The 20,655-nt window shown below is 46.6% G+C and overlaps 1 protein-coding gene across 1 annotated transcript in view; it reads left to right on the top strand.

The window, feature by feature from the left end:
* The first annotated feature begins 8,210 nt into the window (after positions 1-8,210).
* LOC137368344 (apolipoprotein L3-like) overlaps positions 8,211-20,655 on the top strand; it is a 72,329-nt gene continuing 59,884 nt past the window's right edge. Inside the window, exon 1 of the mRNA XM_068028719.1 lies at positions 8,211-8,280. The gene's annotated coding sequence lies outside the window, so the exon portion shown is untranslated. The remainder of the gene's footprint in view (positions 8,281-20,655) is intronic.

Here is a 20,655-nt window from a genome sequence, read left to right as displayed (position 1 = left end):
GAGAGGCTAAGGTAAAAAGGGAACTTTTGTATAGTGATCTGTGTGTTTCTGCTTTGCCTCATTACTGGTTAAGACTTGTTTTATAATAAACTGATAATTTTGTTGGTTATTAGAGAAACCTGGTTGGTGTGTTTTATTCTGGGATAAAAATAGAATCTATGATTGACCGTTTTGGTAAGTGGTAAAAATTTAAATATATGTTGTGACCTGTGGAGAAGTGGAACTAGAATAAACAGTGCACTCCTCCCACCTCGGTTGTAACATATAATTGGAGGCTCTTCATTCGAATTAATCACTTGTTGAGCTCATTGAAAGGCTTTGCAGGAGCAGTTTGTGAGTTTCAATGGAAGGGCACAGGGAGAACACCATGTCTGGAGCATGGCACGGTGGAGAAGATATGAACAATGCAGAGGCAATGAGGATTATAAGAGGGCTGATTAGCATGATGCAGACACACAAAATAAAGCTCAGCTGCTCCAAAAGTGCTGCAGAGGAAAATTGCTGGAGCTGTAAGATTTACTTTTCTCAGTGCTGACTGGCAGAAATCCAGAGAAGGACATGAGCCCACTGGCATCATTGGGGCCCATGGGGTTGGCAGGGGAAGGCCTGATGCATGCACAAAGCCCAGCTGAGGGTGTTCAGATGGGAACAGGCTACTCTGACATTGGACTGAGCAGTCAGAATGAGCTACATCGGATGCAACCTCGTGGACAGTAGGAGGCCAGAGTAGCAAAGCGAGGGAGTCGGGGCTGCAAGGGGAAGAAGGCACTGCACAAGACATTGGGTCTACTGCCCAAGAGTCAGCTACCTGCAAATGACATAGTGTCAGTGCTGTAGGAGGCTGCGCCTATCCAGGCAGATGGTCTCTGATATTTATGCTCTGGTCCACATTGACTTGAGGCTTTGAGGGCTGCATGGCATTCCCTTACCTGCAGCAGTCAAGGTCACCATCACCCTGAATATTTATGCAACCAGGTTGTTGCAGGGATCAGCTGCAGGCCTCGGTGGCATCTCGCAGTTGGCAACTCATCGCGCCATCAAACAGATCACAAATGCCATATTCAGGAGGGTGGCCCGCATTGACACAGATGGGCCACCACAGGCACACAGGGCTTTGGGCTTTGCCGCCATCGATGGATTCCCTCAGGTCCAGGGGTTCATCGAGGATCAAGGCACCAACACATCAGCCAGTCAGATTCCTGAATGAAAAGGGCGACCGCTCATTTATGTCCAGCTGGTCCTGAAGAACAAATTCTTCAGGTTTACACTCAGTTTCTGGGCAGCTGTCATGATTCCTTTATCCTGCGAGATGCCCAGATGCTGCACCGCTCTGGCCCACATCTAGACTCTGTGGGTGGCTGCTGAGGGATGAGGGTTATCTCTAAGGAGGTGGTTCCTGATACCCATCTGACACCCAGACACTGATGGAGAGACGCACTACAACCAGAACCATCTCCTAAAACGGCCTGATATTGAACAGACCATTGGCCTCTTGAAGATGCAAATCCATTGCCTTGATCGGGCAGGTGGTGCCCTCCATTGCCAGTCAGCCAGAAGATCTCGTATTGTGGTCATCATAACATGACAATGCAAAGAGGCCTGGAGATGGATGAAGAAGAGGAGCTGGAAAGCCACTCTACTTCGGAGGAGGATTCGGAGGAGGAAGAAGAGGAGGAAGAGGAGGAGGAAGGGCTCGCTCAAGAGGTGGCTGGTGACCAGGCAGCAGGGGGCGCCCATCAACGCCATTCCAGACCTCAAGGTGAGCTGCAGGTTGGCATGGCCACAAGGGCCATGAGATTCAGCAGTGTTTCACCTGATCATTCCTGAGCCCTTGTGGCTGATGTCCCTAAAACTCACCTTCCAGCATGGAGAGCTATCATACCTCTGACCCATAACTGTGAGGTCCCATTGCCAGCCATGAGCCTGCAGAATGATGGTTCCTCTGCCAACATCACAAGGCATGGGTACCTAACGTTCCCAGGGCCCCATGTCTCCCCCACCCACCCCACATTGCTACACTCCCCTTCTGAGATCAAAAATCAATAACACACATAGCAGAGTGATAACATAAACATGTTATATTGTGATGACAACAAAAGAACAGACAAATATGTGGAACAGCACCCAGGTGACCCATTAAGTTGTTTTCAACATCATGGTACCTTCCTCTCACTAATACTTCCACGGGTTGCTCCCCCTATGGCAGAGGATGAGTTGGAGCAGCCTGCTCCCTACTCTCTGCCTCTGGCTGAGATGCCCATGTCTTCTGTCCTTGTCTTAGAGGAACCGTGATGGATCCTCCATAGGCTGCTCTGCCTACATCATTGCAGGGACTTCCTCTGTCACAGGGCTTTGGCACACAGATGGTTCCGTCACCAAGTGGCGGGGGAGGCCGCCATGAGACCTCGCCACTGCCGTCAATATCAGACAGGCCTTCCCGGCAACGAGGTCCATAGTGGACCTCTGCCGGGGCATTTATCAGCCCCCGTTGCCATGACCCCCGCGCCCATAGTTTTTGCACCTCTCTAATTTCCTTGCAAATTTCTTGCATAACATTCCCATTAGTTGGTGGCCTATTGAATGCACCCAGTAATGGTACTTCTCTTGTTTTTTAGCTCGAACCAAATAGATTCTATCCTTGACTGCTCTAGGACACCCCATCTCTCCAGCACTGTAATATTCTCTTGAATCAAATCTGCCACCTTCCTCCTTTCTTTCCTTCCTGAGCTTTCTTGAACACTTTGCCTCCAGGAATGTTTAGTATCCTGTCCTGTTCTTTTTTTAAGCCAGGTCTCCATATTGCTATAGCATCATATTCCCACCAGGCTATCTGTACCTACAGCTCACTAACCTTATTCACCTCACTCCCTGTATTCACATACACGCGCAGTAAACCTAATTTAGTCCTTATTGTTTTTCTTCTTAATCTGACCCCACATAACACCTTTCTATTTCTTACTCTAGTGCTTTCTCTCCCAATTCTTTGTGAACCTTATTTTTCTTCTCTAATATTGCCTTCTGATTCACATCTCCCTGCCAAGTTAGTTTAAACCCTCCCCAATAGCACTAGCAAACTGCCCCGCCATGACAATTGTCCTTGCTTTTTCCAGGTGCAACCTGTCTGGTCTGTACAGATCTCATCTCCCACAGAACTGATCCCAATGTCCCAGGAATCTAAAGGCCTCCCTCCTGTACCATCCCTCTATCCACGCATTCATCTGCTCTATCTTCCTATTTATATACTCAGTATTTTGTAGTTCCTGGAGTTATCCAGAGATTACGACCTTTGAGGTCCTGCTTACTAGTTTCTGTCATAGTTCCCCAAAATCTCATCCCTCTTACTACCTATGTCATTGGTTCTGATATGGACCAAGGCCACTGGACACCCTCCCCCACCAGAATGCTCTGCAGACACTCAGTGACATCCTGGACCCTGGCACGAGGGAGGCAATATACTATCCTGGATTCACGTCTGTGGCCGCAGAAATGCCTGTTGTTCCTCTAACTGTAGAATCCCCTATCATTATTGCTTTCCCAATCTTCCTCCTTTCCCTCGCATCCCCCCCTCCCCCTCCCCGGTAAAGCTGAGTCAGCCGTAGTGCAGTGCACTTGGCTCTGGCTGCACTCTCCAGAGGAACCACCATTCTCACCAGTATTAAGAGCTGAATACCAGTTGGATAGTGAGAGGTATTTTGAAGACTCCTGCACTACCTGCTGGTCCTCTTTGACTGCCTGATGGTCACCCATTCCCTCTCTTCCTACATATCCTTAAGCTGCAGGGTGACCACCTCCAGAAAATGCTATGCACAAATGCTCATCCTCCTGAATGCAGCACAGTGACACCCACTGCTGCTAATACTCTGAAACCTGCAGCTCGAACTACTCCAGCACAGTGGTTAGCACCGCAGCCTCACAGCTCCAGTGACCCGGGTTCAATTCCGGGTACTGCCTGTGTGGAGTTTGCAAGTTCTCCCTATGTCTGTGTGGGTTTCCTCCGGGTGCTCCGGTTTCCTCCCACATGCCAAAGACTTGCAGGTTGATAGGTAAATTGGCCATTATAAATTGCCCCTAGTATAGGTAGGTATTGAGGGAAGGTGGGGATGTGGTAGGAATATGGGATTAATGTAGGATTAGTATAAATGGGTGGTTGATGGTCGGCACAGACTCGATGGACCGAAGGGCCTGTTTCAGTGCTGTATCTCTAAAAAAAAAGCTCATGACACTTCTTATGCATATGAGAAGTGTCCTGGAGTTCCCACATGGAACAGGATGCGCACTCCATGGCACTGAGATTCCCTGCCATGCCTCTATTTAACTGATATAACCCAAATAAAATTATGAATTAATAAATACAGACTCACCAGCTAATCAGCTGCTTTCCTTGTGCTGACGTCACTTTATTTTATAGGGTGTTAATTTAAATGCTTTACTTATTTGTAGCTTTAATAATTAGTTTAACTGGTTAAATTTAATAATAAGCTTATACTTAATATTACACTTACACTTATAGTTTCCCAGTCCCATCTGAAACCACAGTCCAAGTTTAGAGAAAAAAGAACACTTACCAACCATTCACCTACTCACTGCCCTGTGAAGTCACTCCTTGATTTTTTTTTAATGGATTTGTTCTTGGTTCTCTCTCTCTCTCTCTCTTTCTTTCTTTCTCTGCTGCTCCTTTGTCTCTTCTGTGCTCTCAGACTTCCCACTGTAACACACAGAGCTCTCTTTCACTCTCTCTCTCTCTCGGCACCGTTCCTTTATCCCCGCTGTGCTCTCGGACCTCCTGCTGTTCTCGCACTGCTCTCTCTTGCCATTAATTTTTAACTGCTGCAAACGTTTGCTCTCCTACTCCATTGAGAACTCTTCTGTCCTATCAAAGAATGATAATTAACTTTACCCAGAGTTGTACCATTATGCATTACAGAGAACGGCTTCTACCAACACTAGACAAAGCACTTCTACACTGGAAAAGTCAACACGATTATAGAAATCATAGAAAAATTATGACACAGAGGGAGGCTAGTCAGCCCACCGCTTCTGTGCCGGTTGATGAAGAGTTACCAAGCCTAATCCCACCTTCCTGCACTAGGTCCTTAACCCTGCAGGTCATGGCTCTTCAAGTAGACATCCAAGAACTTTTTAAATGTGGTGAAAATTTCTGCCTCTCCCACCCTTTCAGGCAGTGAGTTCCAGGTCCCTATCAACTGCTGAGTGAAAACATATTTCCTCATTTCCCCTCTAATCCTTCTACCAATCACTTTAAATCTATGCCCTCCAGCATTTGAGCGCTCTGCTAAGATAAATACATCCTTCCTATCCACTCTATCTAGGCCCCTCAAAATTTCATACACCTCAATTAAGTCACCCCTCAGCATCCTCTCTTACAAGGAATATAACCCCAGCCTATCCAATCTATTCCTCATAGCTAACTTTTTCCCATCCTGGAAACATCCTGGTAAATCTCTGTTGCACCCTCTCCAGTTCAATCACATATTTTGTGTAATATGATGACCAGAACTGTGCACAGTACTCAAGCTGTGGTCAAACTAGTGCTGTATGCAGTTCTAGCATAACCTCCTATATTCCATACCTCAGCTAATAAGGAAAAGAATGCCATAAGCCTTCTTAACCACCTTATCAACCTGTCCAACTACCTTTAAGACTTAATGGACTTACACTCTAAGGTCCTTCTGTCCCTCCAAACTGCTCTGTATCCTCCCTTTAATTGTGTATTCCTGTACCTTGTTGCACCTCACACACCTCTGGATTGAATCCCATTTTCCATTTCAACATACGGCCCGAGGGCCAGAATCCGGCCCTCCAAAGCATTCCATCTACCTTGCAGATATAAACTCCCGGAATGTCAGGCACCTCGCGGGCAGCTATAGGTTTGTTAGGACCACACTCCCACACAACATGGCTGTGGCCAGCGGATAGGCGGCGTTCACAGCCTGCTCTAGGTTCACATTTATAGTGAGTGCACAGATGAGGAGTGGGGAGCGAGGAGTTGATGAACGGGAAAAGGGGAGTAGGGTGCGAGGAGTGCTGAGTGAGTGAGAGAGAGAGACAGAGATAGTGGGGAGGCTGAGAGAGATGGAGAGCATAGGGAGAGAGGGAGAGACATGGGGAGAGATGAGAGGGAGAGACGGGAGGGAGAGAGAGATGGGGAAGGAAAAGGAGACAGGGAAGGAGAAAGAGATGGGATGGGAGAGGGAGACAGGGAGGGAGAAGGAGAGGGGGAAGAGAAAGAAAGGGAGAGGGATTGGGAAACAGGAAGAGAGGCAGAAACAGAGAGAGAGGGATGAGAAGGAGAGAGACACGGAGAGATGGAGAGGGAGGGAGATGGGGAGGGAGAGGGAGATGGGGAGGGAGAAGGAGAGAGGGAGAGTGAGAAAGAGCAGGAGAGAGGAAGATACAGAGCGGGGTAGAGGGAGATGGGGGGGAGAGAGACATGGGGGAAGGCGAGGAGATAGAGGGGCAGGAGATAAGCAATGGAGGCGGCGAGTAAACGGAGAGGGGAGACAGAAAGACTGAGAGAGGGGGAGAGAGACAGACAGAGAGAGAAGGGGGAGATATAGATGCAGAGAGGAGAGAAAGAGAGATCAAGATTACTCCTGACAGATGGAAACCTAACTGGAATACTTTGCTTCATTACGTCAAGTGTGTGGGCAAAGGTTGAGTACTTATGCAAGCAAAACAATGCCAGCTATGTCACTAAATCAGTGAAGAGAAAGTAAGTCAATAAATTTTCTCCTCATTTAAAGCTACTTCACAAAGAACACATTTGTTGTTGTTCTGATTAATAGTAAGATCATTTTTAATGCCTTTATCTTTCTGAAATTGTCTCACCAGCCCCCTATATAGAACAAAAATTTAAATGTGGTCCCCTAGGCAAAACGGTTGGACACCCCCGATCTATATCTTTATGCAGTCTAAAGCTTTCCTCCTCACTATCAACCACACAACGAATTTTTATATCATCTGCAAATTTCTTTATGATGCCCCCTACATTTGAGCCGAACTCATTAATATAAACTACATAAAGCTAGAAACTGAGTACTGTGCCCTGAGGAACCCCACAGAAAACAGCTTCCCAGTTGTAAAATCACCCCTCAACCATTCCCCTTTGCTTCCCGCCAATTTTGGATCCAATTTCCCACTTTCTCTTGGATAGGAGCGTTTTACTCTTTTTGACCAGCCTGCCATGTGGGGCCTTGTCAAAAGCCTTGCTAAAATCCAGATCCACCACACTTCCCTCATCAACCCTACTTTTCACCTCCTCAAAAAACTCAACCAAGTTAGTCAGACATGACCTTCCCTTAATAAATCCACACTGACTTTCCTTGATTAATCTATACATTTCTGAATGAAGTTTTATACTGTCCCTCAGAATTGATTCTCATTATGTAATATTACCGTGTAAAAGCTTTGTTGTTAATAATCATGACAACATTTTATATTATCTTGACTCTGAATTAAATTTACACATATATACTGTGAAACTGAAAGCACAACATTTCCAGTAAGTGGACACATTTCAGTGAAAAGAATTCTTAGCTATTACATCGACCACAATTTCCTTTCAGATTACAGATATAAATGTGATTCAAAATGAAAGTAGAAGAACAATGTAAACAACTTTTCAACAAAAATTCTCCAATGTCTCCTAAGGATATTAATTACAACAGTTTTTTTTTCACATAAACAAATTCCTTAGTTTGATTTCGATGGATACGACAACATATCCTGACAGATCAACATAGCTTAGACCCAGCGACTTAGACTGAATTTACTGCAACAGAATATGGTTCCAGCCAAATAATACTGGAGCTACTGGCGAGAATTTTAAACCCCAAGAATGGACAGATTAAGGGCTGGTGGGTGGTTAAAATAATTGACTTTTAGTTCTCGACTGTAACAAGGTTCCAATGTGCCCACTTTCCCTTTTAATGGAGGCGCGTTTAGATGCCTACGTGTAACGTACACACTGAAGATGGGGCTTCAGTTAGTGCAGGCAGGCTGGTGTTCCAGTTCACTTGGACAAAGGTCTAGCGAGAGGTCCTGTGTGAATTTGACTTTAATTAACTTTGGCGGCTTTCAAGCTGACAAGATCAGAATGGGAGGAGCGCAGGAGGTGTTGGGCAGCACATCAGGACAGGGTGACAACTACCATTCACAGCAGTGAAAAAGTGCTGTGGTGGGATTAGCACTCCACAGCAAAAAGGTGCAGAGGAGAGAGGGTGCACAGGAGAGAAGGTGCACAGGACAGAGGATGAACAGGTGAGAGGGTGCAGAGGAGAGCGGATGCACAGAAGAGTGGGTGTACAGGAGAGAGGGTGTAGAGGAGAGAGAGTTCACATGAGAGAGGGTGCACATGAGAGAGGGTGCACATGAGAGAGGGTGCACAGAAGAGAGGGTATACAGGAGAGAGGGTGTAGAGGAGAGAGAGTTCACATGAGAGAGGGTGCACATGAGAGAGGGTGCACAGAAGAGAGGGTCTCCAGGAGAGAGGGTCTCCAGGAGAGAGGGTGCACAGGAGAGAGGGTGCACAGCAGATTTGGTTCAAAGAGGACAGGGTGCACAGAGGAGATGGTGCACAGGATAGAGGGTGCAGAGGACAGAGGGTGCAGAGGAGAGAGGGTTCACAGGGGAGAGGGTGCCTAGAAGAGCGGGTGCACAGAGAGAGGGTGCAGAGCAGACAGGATGCAAAGGAGAGAGGGTTCACAGGATTGAGGGTGCAGAGAAGTGAGGGTTCACAGGGGAGAGGGTGCACAGAAGAGCGGGTGCAAAGGAGACAGTGTGCATAGAAGAGCGGGTGCAAGGAGAGAGGGTGCACAGAGAGAGGGTGCAGAGGAGGGAGTGTGCCAAGGAGAGAGTGCACAAGAGAAATGGTGCATAGGAGAGAGGGTTTACAGGAGAGAGAGTGTACAGGAGATAGGATGCAGAGGAGAGAGGGCGCACAGGAGAGAGGGCGCAGAGGAGAGGGTGCAGAGGAGAGAGAGTGCACAGGAGACAGGATGCACAGGAGACAGGATGCACAGGAGAGAGGGCGCACAGGAGAGAGGGTTCACAGGAGAGAGGATTCACAGAAGAAAGGGTGCACAGGAGAGAGGGTGCACAGGAGAGAGGGTGCAGAGGAGAGATGGTGCAGAGGAGAGAGTGTTCACAGAAGAGAGGGTGCAGAGGAGAGAGGGTGCAGAGGAGAGAGTACACAAGAGAAATGGTGCACAGGAAAGAGGGTTCACAGGAGAGAGAGTGCACAGGAGAGAGGATACACAGGAGAGAGGGCGCACAGGAGAGAGGGCGCACAGGAGAGAGGGCGCACTGGAGAGAGGGCGCACTGGAGAGAGGGCGCACTGGAGAGAGGGCACACAGAAGAGAGGGCGCACAGAAGAGAGGGCGCAGAGGAGAGAGGGTGCAGAGGAGAGAGGGCGCACAGGAGAGGGTGCAGAGGAGAGAGAGTGCACAGGAGACAGGATGCACAGGAGACAGGATGCACAGGAGAGAGGGCGCACGGGAGAGAGGGCGCACGGGAGAGAGGGTGCAGAGGAGAGAGGGTTCACAGGAGAGAGGGTTCACAGGAGAGAGGGTTCACAGGAGAGAGGATTCACAGAAGAAAGGGTGCACAGGAGAGAGGGTGCACAGGAGAGAGGGTGCAGAGGAGAGATGGTGCAGAGGAGAGAGTGTTCACAGAAGAGAGGGTGCAGAGGAGAGAGGGTGCAGAGGAGAGAGTACACAAGAGAAATGGTGCACAGGAAAGAGGGTTCACAGGAGAGAGAGTGCACAGGAGAGAGGGCGCACAGGAGAGAGGGCGCACAGGAGAGAGGGCGCACTGGAGAGAGGGCGCAGAGGAGAGAGGGCGCAGAGGAGAGAGGGCGCAGAGGAGAGAGGGCGCAGAGGAGAGAGGGCGCAGAGGAGAGAGGGTGCAGAGGAGAGAGGGTGCAGAGGAGAGAGTACACAAGAGAAATGGTGCACAGCAAAGAGGGTTCACAGGAGAGAGAGTGCACAAGAGAGAGAGGGCGCACTGGCGAGAGGGCGCACTGGAGAGAGGGCGCACAGGAGAGGGTGCACAGGAAAAATTGTGCACAGGAGAGAGGTGCACACAGAGAGGTATATCCAGCTCAGCAGAGCTCCGAGAGGATTGTCTGATGAGGATCCTCCACAGCTGGCCCTGCCACCAGTACCTGCTGCCACTCACTTGTGATAGGACTCCGCCCCCTTTGTGCCATGGTCCATAAACCTCCCTAGTTCCTTCTGATCCCTCCCCTGTGCTCCATTATTGCGCCTGCCAATAGCTCCCAAGTCTTCTGATCTTCCACTGGCCTTTCCAATCCCCTCACCAGACTTTTATATCCCTCCCTCACCCATACTTGCACCCATCCCCAGGCTCTCCTTTTCTCTTGTGCTTCCATTCCCTTTTACAAGTGGCATTAAAACTGTCCTGTGAGGGGGTGAAGGCGAGGTATTCACCAATGGACGAAGTGTATTTGGTGTGGATGACTATGAGACAGGGGTATAAGGATTGGGATGAGTGACGTTGGTGGATGGATAAATGGAGAGGTGATGAAGTGCATAGAAAGTGAAGGCTGGATGCTGCTCAGTGTTGAATGGGTGTGAGGAGTGATGTGATGGAGTACTCTTAAGAAGTCAGAGTGAGAGGAGGGGTGTGCACTCCAACTACACTATTATCTGCAACTGGAACTTACCTTTCTTGACCTGGTTAAGACATTAAAGGACTTCCCATACTAGATCCGGGTACTGAGGACAATATTCTTGCTGCCAACCTCTTCAGCCACTTCTAACCATGTCGTATCCATGACAGCAGGTTTTTTCTTCCTGAGGAAGATTACCTTCTTCATAATCCTTACTGCAGCCTTTGAGTCCATCTTGCACTATTGTCATTGCGATGTAAAATTTCCTGTTCCTCCAACTTCCATCTGCAAATTTCCCCTTTAAGTGTTCAAACCTGCCCCTGGGTTATTATCATGGTTCAATATGTTCTACAGCAAGTGCACATCTGGTCCTCTTTACTGCTTGTCTGCAGTCATTTCAAGTTGCTTTTCCTCACTTGCACTGGGTGACACCTGATTCCACTCTCTTCCAGATAGCTTGGTGGGCCTGAAAGTAAGGTGCCCACTTTCTACTGGTCTCTTTTGGGTAAAGCATTGTGTTGTGAGATACCTACATGAAAAAAAGGGAAACATGGATTCACATGGGCTATGTAGGAGATGGTTTCTGTGCACAGTAGCAAGGGCAATAGTGCTGTGCTGCCGTTGGGTGGTGAATGAGCTTGAAGAGCAAACAAGAAGTTGAAAACAACATTTACTTTGAGATGGAACAAAGACATCAAACCCTCTCTCAGCAACATCATTAATGATCTCCAGCACTATGACTTGTAAAGTGAATACCTCATGACAGTGTGAAATATTACTCTAAATGAAAGTCTATTGAGTCCATATATGACCTCATCCTTATGAGTTGATGTAGTGGAACTGGTTGCCTCGCCTTCCCCTGGGATAGCTTGTTAACCCCCTGAGATACCAGAGTGATGATCATCCAACTGTAAAGATGATAATTTTTCACTCTTGGTTCTGCTTGTTGGTAAATTCATGTTTCATGCTGTATTTGGACTAATTATCTTAAATATCACCTTTATTCTTAAGAAACTCATATATCTAAGTGACCCATGCAGCTCAGTATTAGGATCAGAGAATCATGGGATGGTTACAGCACAGAAGAAGGCCATTCGGCCTGTTGTTTCCAGGCTGACTCTCTCAAAGAGTGACTCAGCTAGTCCCACATCCCTGCTTTTTCTCCCCAGTCCTGCATTTTTTTTTCTCTTCTGATAATTATCCAATTTCCTTTCGAAAAACCACAATTGAATCTTCCTCCACCAGACTCTATGGCAGGGCATTCCAGATCCTAACTACTCACTGCATAAAAATATTCTTCCTCATGTTCTTTTGCCACTCACCTAAATTGTTATCTTCTGGTTCTTGACACTTTCGTCAATGGGAATAATTTCTCCCTATACCCTCTATTCAGACTCCCTCAATTTTGGAAACCTCTATCAAATGCCCTTTCAACCTTCTCTTCCCTAAGGAGAATAGTCCCAGCTTTACTAATCTATCTTTACTAAATGAAGTCCGTCATCCCTGGAACCATTTTTGTAAATCTTTTCTGCACTCTCTCTAATGCCTCCAGATTCTTCCTGAAGTGTGGTGGCCTAGATGAGGCCAAACCAATACTATATAAGTTGTTGGCAGCAATGTGAAGCAAACCGAGATTGAAGCAGGCCAGGTGCACTGCAAACCAGGCCGGGAGCACTGTGAACCAAGCCGGGAGCACTGTGAAGCAGGTCAGGTCAAGATGACTTTGAATGTCCCGCTAACAAGGGTGATATTGGAGAACCATCGAACCGTAGAAAAATTACCACATAGAAACGGGCCATTTAGCCCATCATGTCTGCACCGGCTGAAGAAACTAGCTGCCCATTCTGATCCCACCCTCTAGCACCTGGTCCATAGCCTTGCAGGTTACAGCACTTCAGGTGCAGGTCCAGGTACCTTTTAAATGAGTTGAGGGCTTCTGCCTCCACCACTGATCCGGGCAGTGAATTCCAACACCCATCACCCTCTGGGTGAAGAAGTTTTTCCTCATGTCCCCTCTAATCCTTCTACCAATCACCTTAAATTTGTGCCCCCTGGTAATTGACCTCTCCACTAGGGGAGCAGGTCCTTCCTGTCTACTCTATCTCGGCCCCTCACAATTTTGTACACCTCAATTAAGTCACCCATCAGCCTCCTCTGTTCTTTGGAAAACAACCCTCGCCTATCCGATCTTTCCTCATAGCTGCAATTTTTCAGCCCTGGCAACAGTCTTGTAAATTTCCTCTATTCTCTCCAGATGTACACAAGACTCCAGCTGTGGCCTAACTAACGTTTTATGCAGTTCCAGCATCACATCCCTGCTTTTGTATTCTATACCTCAGCCAGTAAAGGAAAACGTTCCATTTGCCTTCTTCACCACTTTATCTATCTGTCCTGCCACCTCAGGGACCTGTGGACATGCACTCCAAGTTCTCTTACTTCTTCTACCCCTCTCAATATCCTCCTGTTTATTGTGTATTCCCTTGCTTTGTTTGCCCTCCCCAAATGCATTACCTCACACTTCTCCAGACTGAATTCCATTTGCCACTTTTCCACCCATTCAACCAAACCATTGATATCCTTCTGGAGTCTACAGCTATCCTCTTCACTATCAACTACATGGAACATTTTTGAGTCATCTGCAAATTTCTCAATTATGCCTCCCACATTTAAGTCCAAATCATTAATATACACCACAAACAGCAAGGGACCCAACACGGAGCCCTGTGGAATGCCACTGGAAACTGCTTTCCATTCGCAAAAATATCTGTCGACCATTAACCTTTGTTTCTTGTCACTGAGCCAATTTTGGATCCAACTTGCCACATTCCCCTGAATCCCATTGGCTTTTCCTTTTCTGACCAGTCTCATGTGGGATCTTATCAAATGCCTGACAAAAATCCATGTAGACAACATCCACTGCACTACCCTCATCAATCCTCCTTGTTACCCCCTTAAAAAATTCAATTAAGCTGGTAAGACATGATCATCCCTTAACAAATCCATACTGACTATCCCTGATTAATCCTTGTCTTTCTAAGTGACAGTTTATCCTATCTCTCAGAATTGATTCTAATAATTTGCCTACCACCGATGTCAGACTGACCGACATATTTGATCTATCCCTCGCACTCTTTTTAAACAATGGTACAACTTTCGCAGACCTCCAGTCCTCTGGTACCTCACCTGTATCTCGTGAGAATTTGAAAATGATCCTCAGAGCATCTGCTATTTCCTTCCTGGCTTCCTTTAGCAGCCTGGGTTGCAATCCATCCAGCCCTGATGATTTATCTACTTTCAAGGATGTCAGACCCTCCAGTACTTCCTCTCTCATTCTGCTTATTGTATCTAATATTTTACACTCCTCCTCTTTTCGACACTACAATGTCTGCATCATCCCTCTCTGTAAAGACATAAACAAATTACTCATTAAGAACCCTGCCCATATCTTCTGCAGCCATGCATAAGTTACCTCGTACATCTCTGATAGACCCTACCCTTTCCTTAGTTATCCTCTTGCTCTCAATGTACTAAGAAAACAGCTTTGAATTTTCCTTGATTTTGCCTGCCAATATTTTTTCATGTCCTCTCTTTGCTTTCCTAATTTCCTTTGTAACTTCACCCATGCACTTTCTATACTCCTCTGGCCTTTCAAAAGGTTCTCGATTTGGCAGTACCACCCTTTTTCTTTGCAAGGACATGTCTACACTGTGCCCGTAGAATCTCGCTTTTGAATGCCTCCCACTGGATTGCCACTGATTTTCCTTCAAATAGCTGGATCCATTCCACTTTCGCCAGATCACCTCTCAGCTTCATAAAATTTTCCTTCCCCCAATTTAGTACTTTTATTCCTGTTCCACCATTGTCCTTTTCCATAATAATGCTAAATCTAACTGTATCATGGTCACTATCTCCGAAATAGTCACCCACTGCCACTTCATCCACTTTTCCAGCTTCATTTCCTAAGATTTCTGGCATCTACCCTGAAATGTGGAAAATTGACCAGGTATGTCCTGTACACAAACAACAGGACATGTCCAACGTGGCCCATTACTGCCCCACAGTCTACTCTCAATCATCAGTAAAGTGATGGAAGTTGTCATCGACAGTGCTATTGAGCAGCACCTGCCTAGCAATAACATGCTCAGTGACACTCAGTTTAGGTTCCGCCAGGGCCACTCAGCTCCTGACCTTGGTTCAAACATGGACAAAAGAGGTGAACTCAAGAGGTGAGGTGAGAGTGACTGCCCTTGACATCAAGGCAGCATTTGACCGAGTATGGCATCAAAGAGCTCTAGCAAAAGCAGGGATCCCAACACTGACTCCTGGGAACCCCACTACCCACTATCCTCCAGTCCTAAAAACAACAGTTTACAACTACTTTGTTTCCAGATTACAGATATGAGAAGAAATTTCTTTACTCAGAGGGATGTGAATCTTTGGACTTCTCTACTCCAGAGGGCTGTGGAAGCTCAGTCATTGAGTATGTTTAAAGTAGAGATTGACAGATTTCTAAACACAAATGGCATAACGGGATATGAGGGTAATGTGGGAAAAAGGCATTGAAGTGGATGATCAGCCACGATCATATTGATTGGCGGGGTGGGCTCGATGGGCTGAGTGGTCTACTCCTGCTTCTATGTTCCTCGTACCTGTCACTCAGCCAATTTCATATGTACACTGTTACTATCCTGTTTATTTCATGGGATCTAAATTTGGTGAGAAGCCTGTTATGTGGCACTTTCTCAAGTGCCTTTTGGAAGTCCACGTACACCTGTTATGAGTGCTTCCATTCTTTTTGTTAAAATTTGAAGATTTGTGGTTTAAAACTGAAAAAGCATCCATGGATTTTTTTTTTACAAGGGTCATTGAGAGATCTGGATAGCTAACAGTTACTGGAAGACACCTGTTTTCAAATAAATACCCAGCAGGGCTGGGGAGATGTTTACAAAGAAGTGACAGGTCAAGATTTATAGGGTTCAGGAAGCTTAATTCTTGCAACATTGGTTTTGGTTTCACTTTGGACAGTGAGTTGGGATGTAGACAATGGTGTGAAAAGACAGTTGGAGAAAACTTGCCAGGAGAGCAACACCTAGTTCAGTCTGTTCCAGCTCTTTGTAAAAGCCTGCCAGTTTTCCATCTCTTGATAAGCTGAGAAGTAAGTGTAAGAAAATGCCTAAAATCCCTGTTACTGCATTTTCCTGGAATACCTGCCCAAACTGATCATCAACGTTGCCTGTCAAGAACTGACTGCCTGTAGTTGCTGAGCTTGTCCTTAATAACCTTTTTTGATCAGGGTGTAGCATTTGCAACTCTCAAGTCCTCTGACACCACATTTGTATCGAAGGAGGATTGGAAGATTATGGCCAGTGCCTCTGCAATTTCCACCCTTACTTCCCTCAGTATCCTTGGATGCATCTAATCCGGTTCTGGTGATCTATCAATTTTAAGTACAGCCAACCTATTTAATACCTCTCTTTATCAATTTTTAGCCCATCCAGTCTCTCAACTACCTCCTCTTTCACCATAACCTGGGCAACATCTTCTTCCTTGGCAAAGTTAGATGTAATGTACATTTAATATCTCAGCCATGCCCTCTGCCTCCATCCATAATCCCTAATTGACACCACTCCTCCTTTTACTATTTATGTGCCTATAGAAGACTTTTAGATTCCCTTTTATGTTAGTCATGAATCTGTCCTTATACTCTCCTTTGTTTCTCTTATTTGTTTTTTCACTTCCCCTCTGAATCTTTGAAATTCAGCTAGGTTCTCAACTGCATTATTCACCTGACGTCTGTCATATGCACCCTTTTTCTGCTTCATCGTACTCTCTATCTCTTTCATCATCCAAGCATCTCTGGATCTGTTTGCCCTAGCTTTCCCCTTCGGGGGAAGGTACCTTCACTGTACGCAAGCTATCTCATCTTTAAAAGCAACCTATTGTTCAGTTATCGTTCTGCCAATTTTCGATTCCAATTTACTTGGGACAGATCTGTTCTCACTCCATTGAAGTTGGCCCTCCCCCAGTTAAATAGCTTTACTGTGGATTGCTCTTCATCCTTTTTCATGGCTAAAATAAACCTTATGATTCTATAGTCACTGTCTCCTAAATGTTTCCCTCCTGTCACTTGATTCACTTTACTCACCTGTTTCCCCAGAACCAGATCCAGCAATGCCTCCTTCCTCATTGACTGGAAACATACTGGCATAGAAAATTCTCCTGAACACACTCTAGAAACTTTTGCCCCTCTATTTTACAGAATTACTATCTCATATTATATTAGGATAATTAAAGGCCCCATTATAGCTACTCGATAATTCATGCATCTCTGTGTAATTTCCTTGCAAATTTGTTCCTCTATATCCTTCCCACTAATTGGTGACCTATCGAATACATCCAGCAATGTAATGGTACTTATATTGTCTCTTTGCTCGAACAAAACAGATTCTGTCCTTGACCTGTCGAGGACATCCTCTCTCTCCAGCACTGGAATGTTCTCCTTCAACAATACAGATACCCCTCCCCGCTTCCTTCCCTATCTTTACTGAACATCTTGCATTCAGGAATATTTAGTATCCTGTCCTGCCATTTTTTGAGCCAAGTCCCCGTTATCGCCATGACATCAAATTTCCACGTGGCTATCTGCACCGACAGCTCACCATCATCATTTAAAACACTCTGCATATTCATATACAATGACATTTATTCATTCATGGGATGTGAGCATCGCTGGCTAGGCCAGTATCTATTGCCTATCCCTAATTGCCCTTGAGAAGCTGCCTTCTTGAATCGCTGCAGGTCTTGGGGTATAGGTACACCCACAGTGCTGTTAGGAAGGGGGTTCCAGGATTTTGACCCAGCGACAGTGTAGGAACAGTGATATAGTTCCAAGACACGATTATGTGTGGTTTGGAATGAAACGTGCAGGTGGTGGTGTTCCCATGCATTTGCTACCTTTGTCCTTCTAGGTGTCATAGAGTCATAGAGCCGTACAGCATAGAAACAGGCCCTTCGGCCCACCGCGTCCATGTCGACCATAATGCCTATCTATACTAATCCCACCTGCCTGCATTAATTCCATATCCCTCTATGCCTTGCTCATTCAAGTTCCTGTCTAGATGCCTCTTAAATGTCTCCATTGTTCCTGCCTCCACCACCTCCTCAGGCAGCTCATTCCAGATACGCACTATTCTTTGTGTGAAAATTTACCTCTTTGATCCCCTTTAAACCTCCTCGCTCTCACCTTAAATCTATGCCCTCTAGTTTTAGTCACCCCTACCATGGGAAACAGACTCTGGCTATCTACCCTATCTATGCCTCTCATAATTTTATATACCTCTATCATGTCCCCTCTCAGCCTCCTTCGCTCCAGGGAAAACAGACCCAGCCTATCCAATAACTTTATAACTCAGGCCCTCCAAACCAGGCAACATCCATGTGAATCTTTTCTGCACCCTCTCTAGCTTAATCACATCTTTCCTGTAGTGCGGTGACCAGAACTGCACACAGTACTCAAATGCGGCCTAACCAACGTTATGTACAACTGTAACATGACGTCTCAACTCTTGTACTCAATGCCTCTGCCGATGAAGGCAAGCATGCCATACGCCTTCTTCACCACCCTGTTGCCACTTTCAGGGAACTATGTACTTGCACCCCAAGGTCTCTCTGCTCAACAACACTCCCCAGGGCCCTGCCATTCACTGTATATGCCCTGCCCTGGTTTAACTTCCCAAAATGCATCACTTCACACTTGTCTTTGTTAAATTCCATTTGCCACTCCCTTGCCCACTTTCCCAGTTGATCTATATCCTGTTGTAACCTTAGACAACCTTCTTCACTGTCCACTATACCACCAATTTTGGTGTCATCTGCAAATTTACTAATCATGCCCCTTACATTCACATCTAAGTCATTAATATATATGACAAACAACAGAGGCCCCAGCACCAATCCCTGCGGCACACCACTGGTCACCGGCCTCCAATCTGAAAAACAACCCTCCACTACCACCCTCTACCTCCTATCACCAAGCCAATTTTGTATCCAATTAGCTAGCTCACCCTGGATCCCATACGTTCGAACCTTCTGGACCAGCCTACCATGCGGGACCTTGCCAAAGTCCACGTAGACAACGTACATCGCACGTCAATCCTCGAAAAACTCAATCAAATTCATGAGACATGTTTTCCCACGCACAAAGCCATGCTGACTATCCCTAATCAGACCGTGCCTTTCCAGATGCATATAAATCCTGTTTAGAGATACAGCACTGAAACAGGCCCTTCGGCCCAACGAGTCTGTGCCGACCATCAACCACCCATTTATACTAATCCTACACTAATCCCATATTCCTACCACATCCCCACCTGTCCCTATATTTCCCTACCACCTACCTATACTAGAGAGAATTTATAATGGCCAATTTACCTACCAACCTGCAAGGCTTTTGGCTTGTTGGAGGAAACCGGAGCACCCGGAGAAAACCCACGCAGACACAGGGAGAACTTGCAAACTCCACACAGGCATACCCAGAATTGAACCCGGGTCGCTGGAGCTGTGAGGCTGCGGTGCTAACCACTGCGCCACTGTGCCGCCCTGTCTCTCAGAATCCCTTCCAATAACTTTCCCACCACTGATGTAAGGCTCACCGGCCTGTAGTTCCCTGGTTTATCCCTGCTGCCCTTCTTAAATAAAGGCACAACATTAGCTATCCTCCAGTCTTCCGGTACCTCACCCGTGGCTAACGGTGATACAAAAATCTCTGCCAGGGCCCCAGCAATCTCCTCCCTTGCTTCCCATAACATCCTAGGATATACCTGGTCAGGGATTTATCCACCTTAATGCGCTTCTAAACCTCCAAAAGGTGGTAGAGGTCACGCGTTGGAAAGTGCTGTGGAAGGAGACTTGCTGAGTTGCTGCAGTGCATCTTGTTGATGATACACACTGCTGCCACTGTGTGTCAATGGTGAAGGGAGTGAATGTTAAAAGTGGTGGATGGGGTGTCAATCAAGCAGGCTGCTTTGTCCTGAATAGTGTGACAACTGCACAGGACAAAGACCCCAACTAAAATAGATGATTCTGATGCGTTGAACATCAAGGGGAGATGGTTAGATTCTCTTTTGTTGGAGATGGTCATTGCCTGGCACTTGTGTGACTCGAATGTTACTTGCCACTTATCAGCCCAAATCTGAATGTTGTCAAGTGGAGTGAATCGGATTGGCTGAAGACTGGCATCTGTGATGCTGGAGACCTCAGGAGGAGGCTGAGATGAATAATCCACTCAGCACTTCTGACTGATGATGGATGCAAGCACTTCAGCCTTGGCCTTTGCACCATATACTGGGCTCCCCCGTTGTTTTGGATGGGGACATTTGTGGAGCCTCTTCCTCCTGTTACTTGTTTAATTGTCCACCACCATTCACCAATGGATGTGGCAGGACTGCAGAGCTTGAGCTGATTCTTTGGTTATGGGATCGCTTAGCTTTGTCTGTCACATGCTGCTTCCACTGTTTGGCATGCAAGTAGTCCTGTGTTGTAGCTTCACCAGGTTGACACCTCATTTTTAGGTATGCCTGTTGCTGCTCCTGGCATGCCCTCCTGCACTCTTCGTTGAACCAAGTGTTGGTCTCCCGGCTTGATGGTAATGGTAGAGTGGGGGATATGCCGAGCCAAGAGGTTACAGATTGTGATTGAGTACAATTCTGCTGCTGATGATGGCCCACAGCGCCTCATGATGCTCAGTTTTGAGTTGCTAGATCTGTTCAAATTCTATCCCATTTAGCACCATATAACACGATGGTGGGCATCCGCAGTGTGAAGAAGGGACTTTGTCTCCACAAGGACTGTACGGTGGTCATTCTTTCTTTTATTCATTCATGGGATGTGGGCATGCCTGACAAGGACAGCATTTACTGCCCATTGCTAATAACCCTTGAGAAGGTGGTGGTGAGCTGCCTTCTTGAACCACTGCTGACACTGTATGTCGGTGGTGGAAGGAGTG

This window comes from Heterodontus francisci, chromosome 1 (genome assembly GCF_036365525.1).
Source record: "Heterodontus francisci isolate sHetFra1 chromosome 1, sHetFra1.hap1, whole genome shotgun sequence".
NCBI classification, from domain to species: Eukaryota; Metazoa; Chordata; class Chondrichthyes; order Heterodontiformes; family Heterodontidae; genus Heterodontus; species Heterodontus francisci.
The sequence above is the reverse complement of the archived record's forward strand: the minus strand, read 5'-3'. Positions and strand labels throughout refer to the sequence as shown.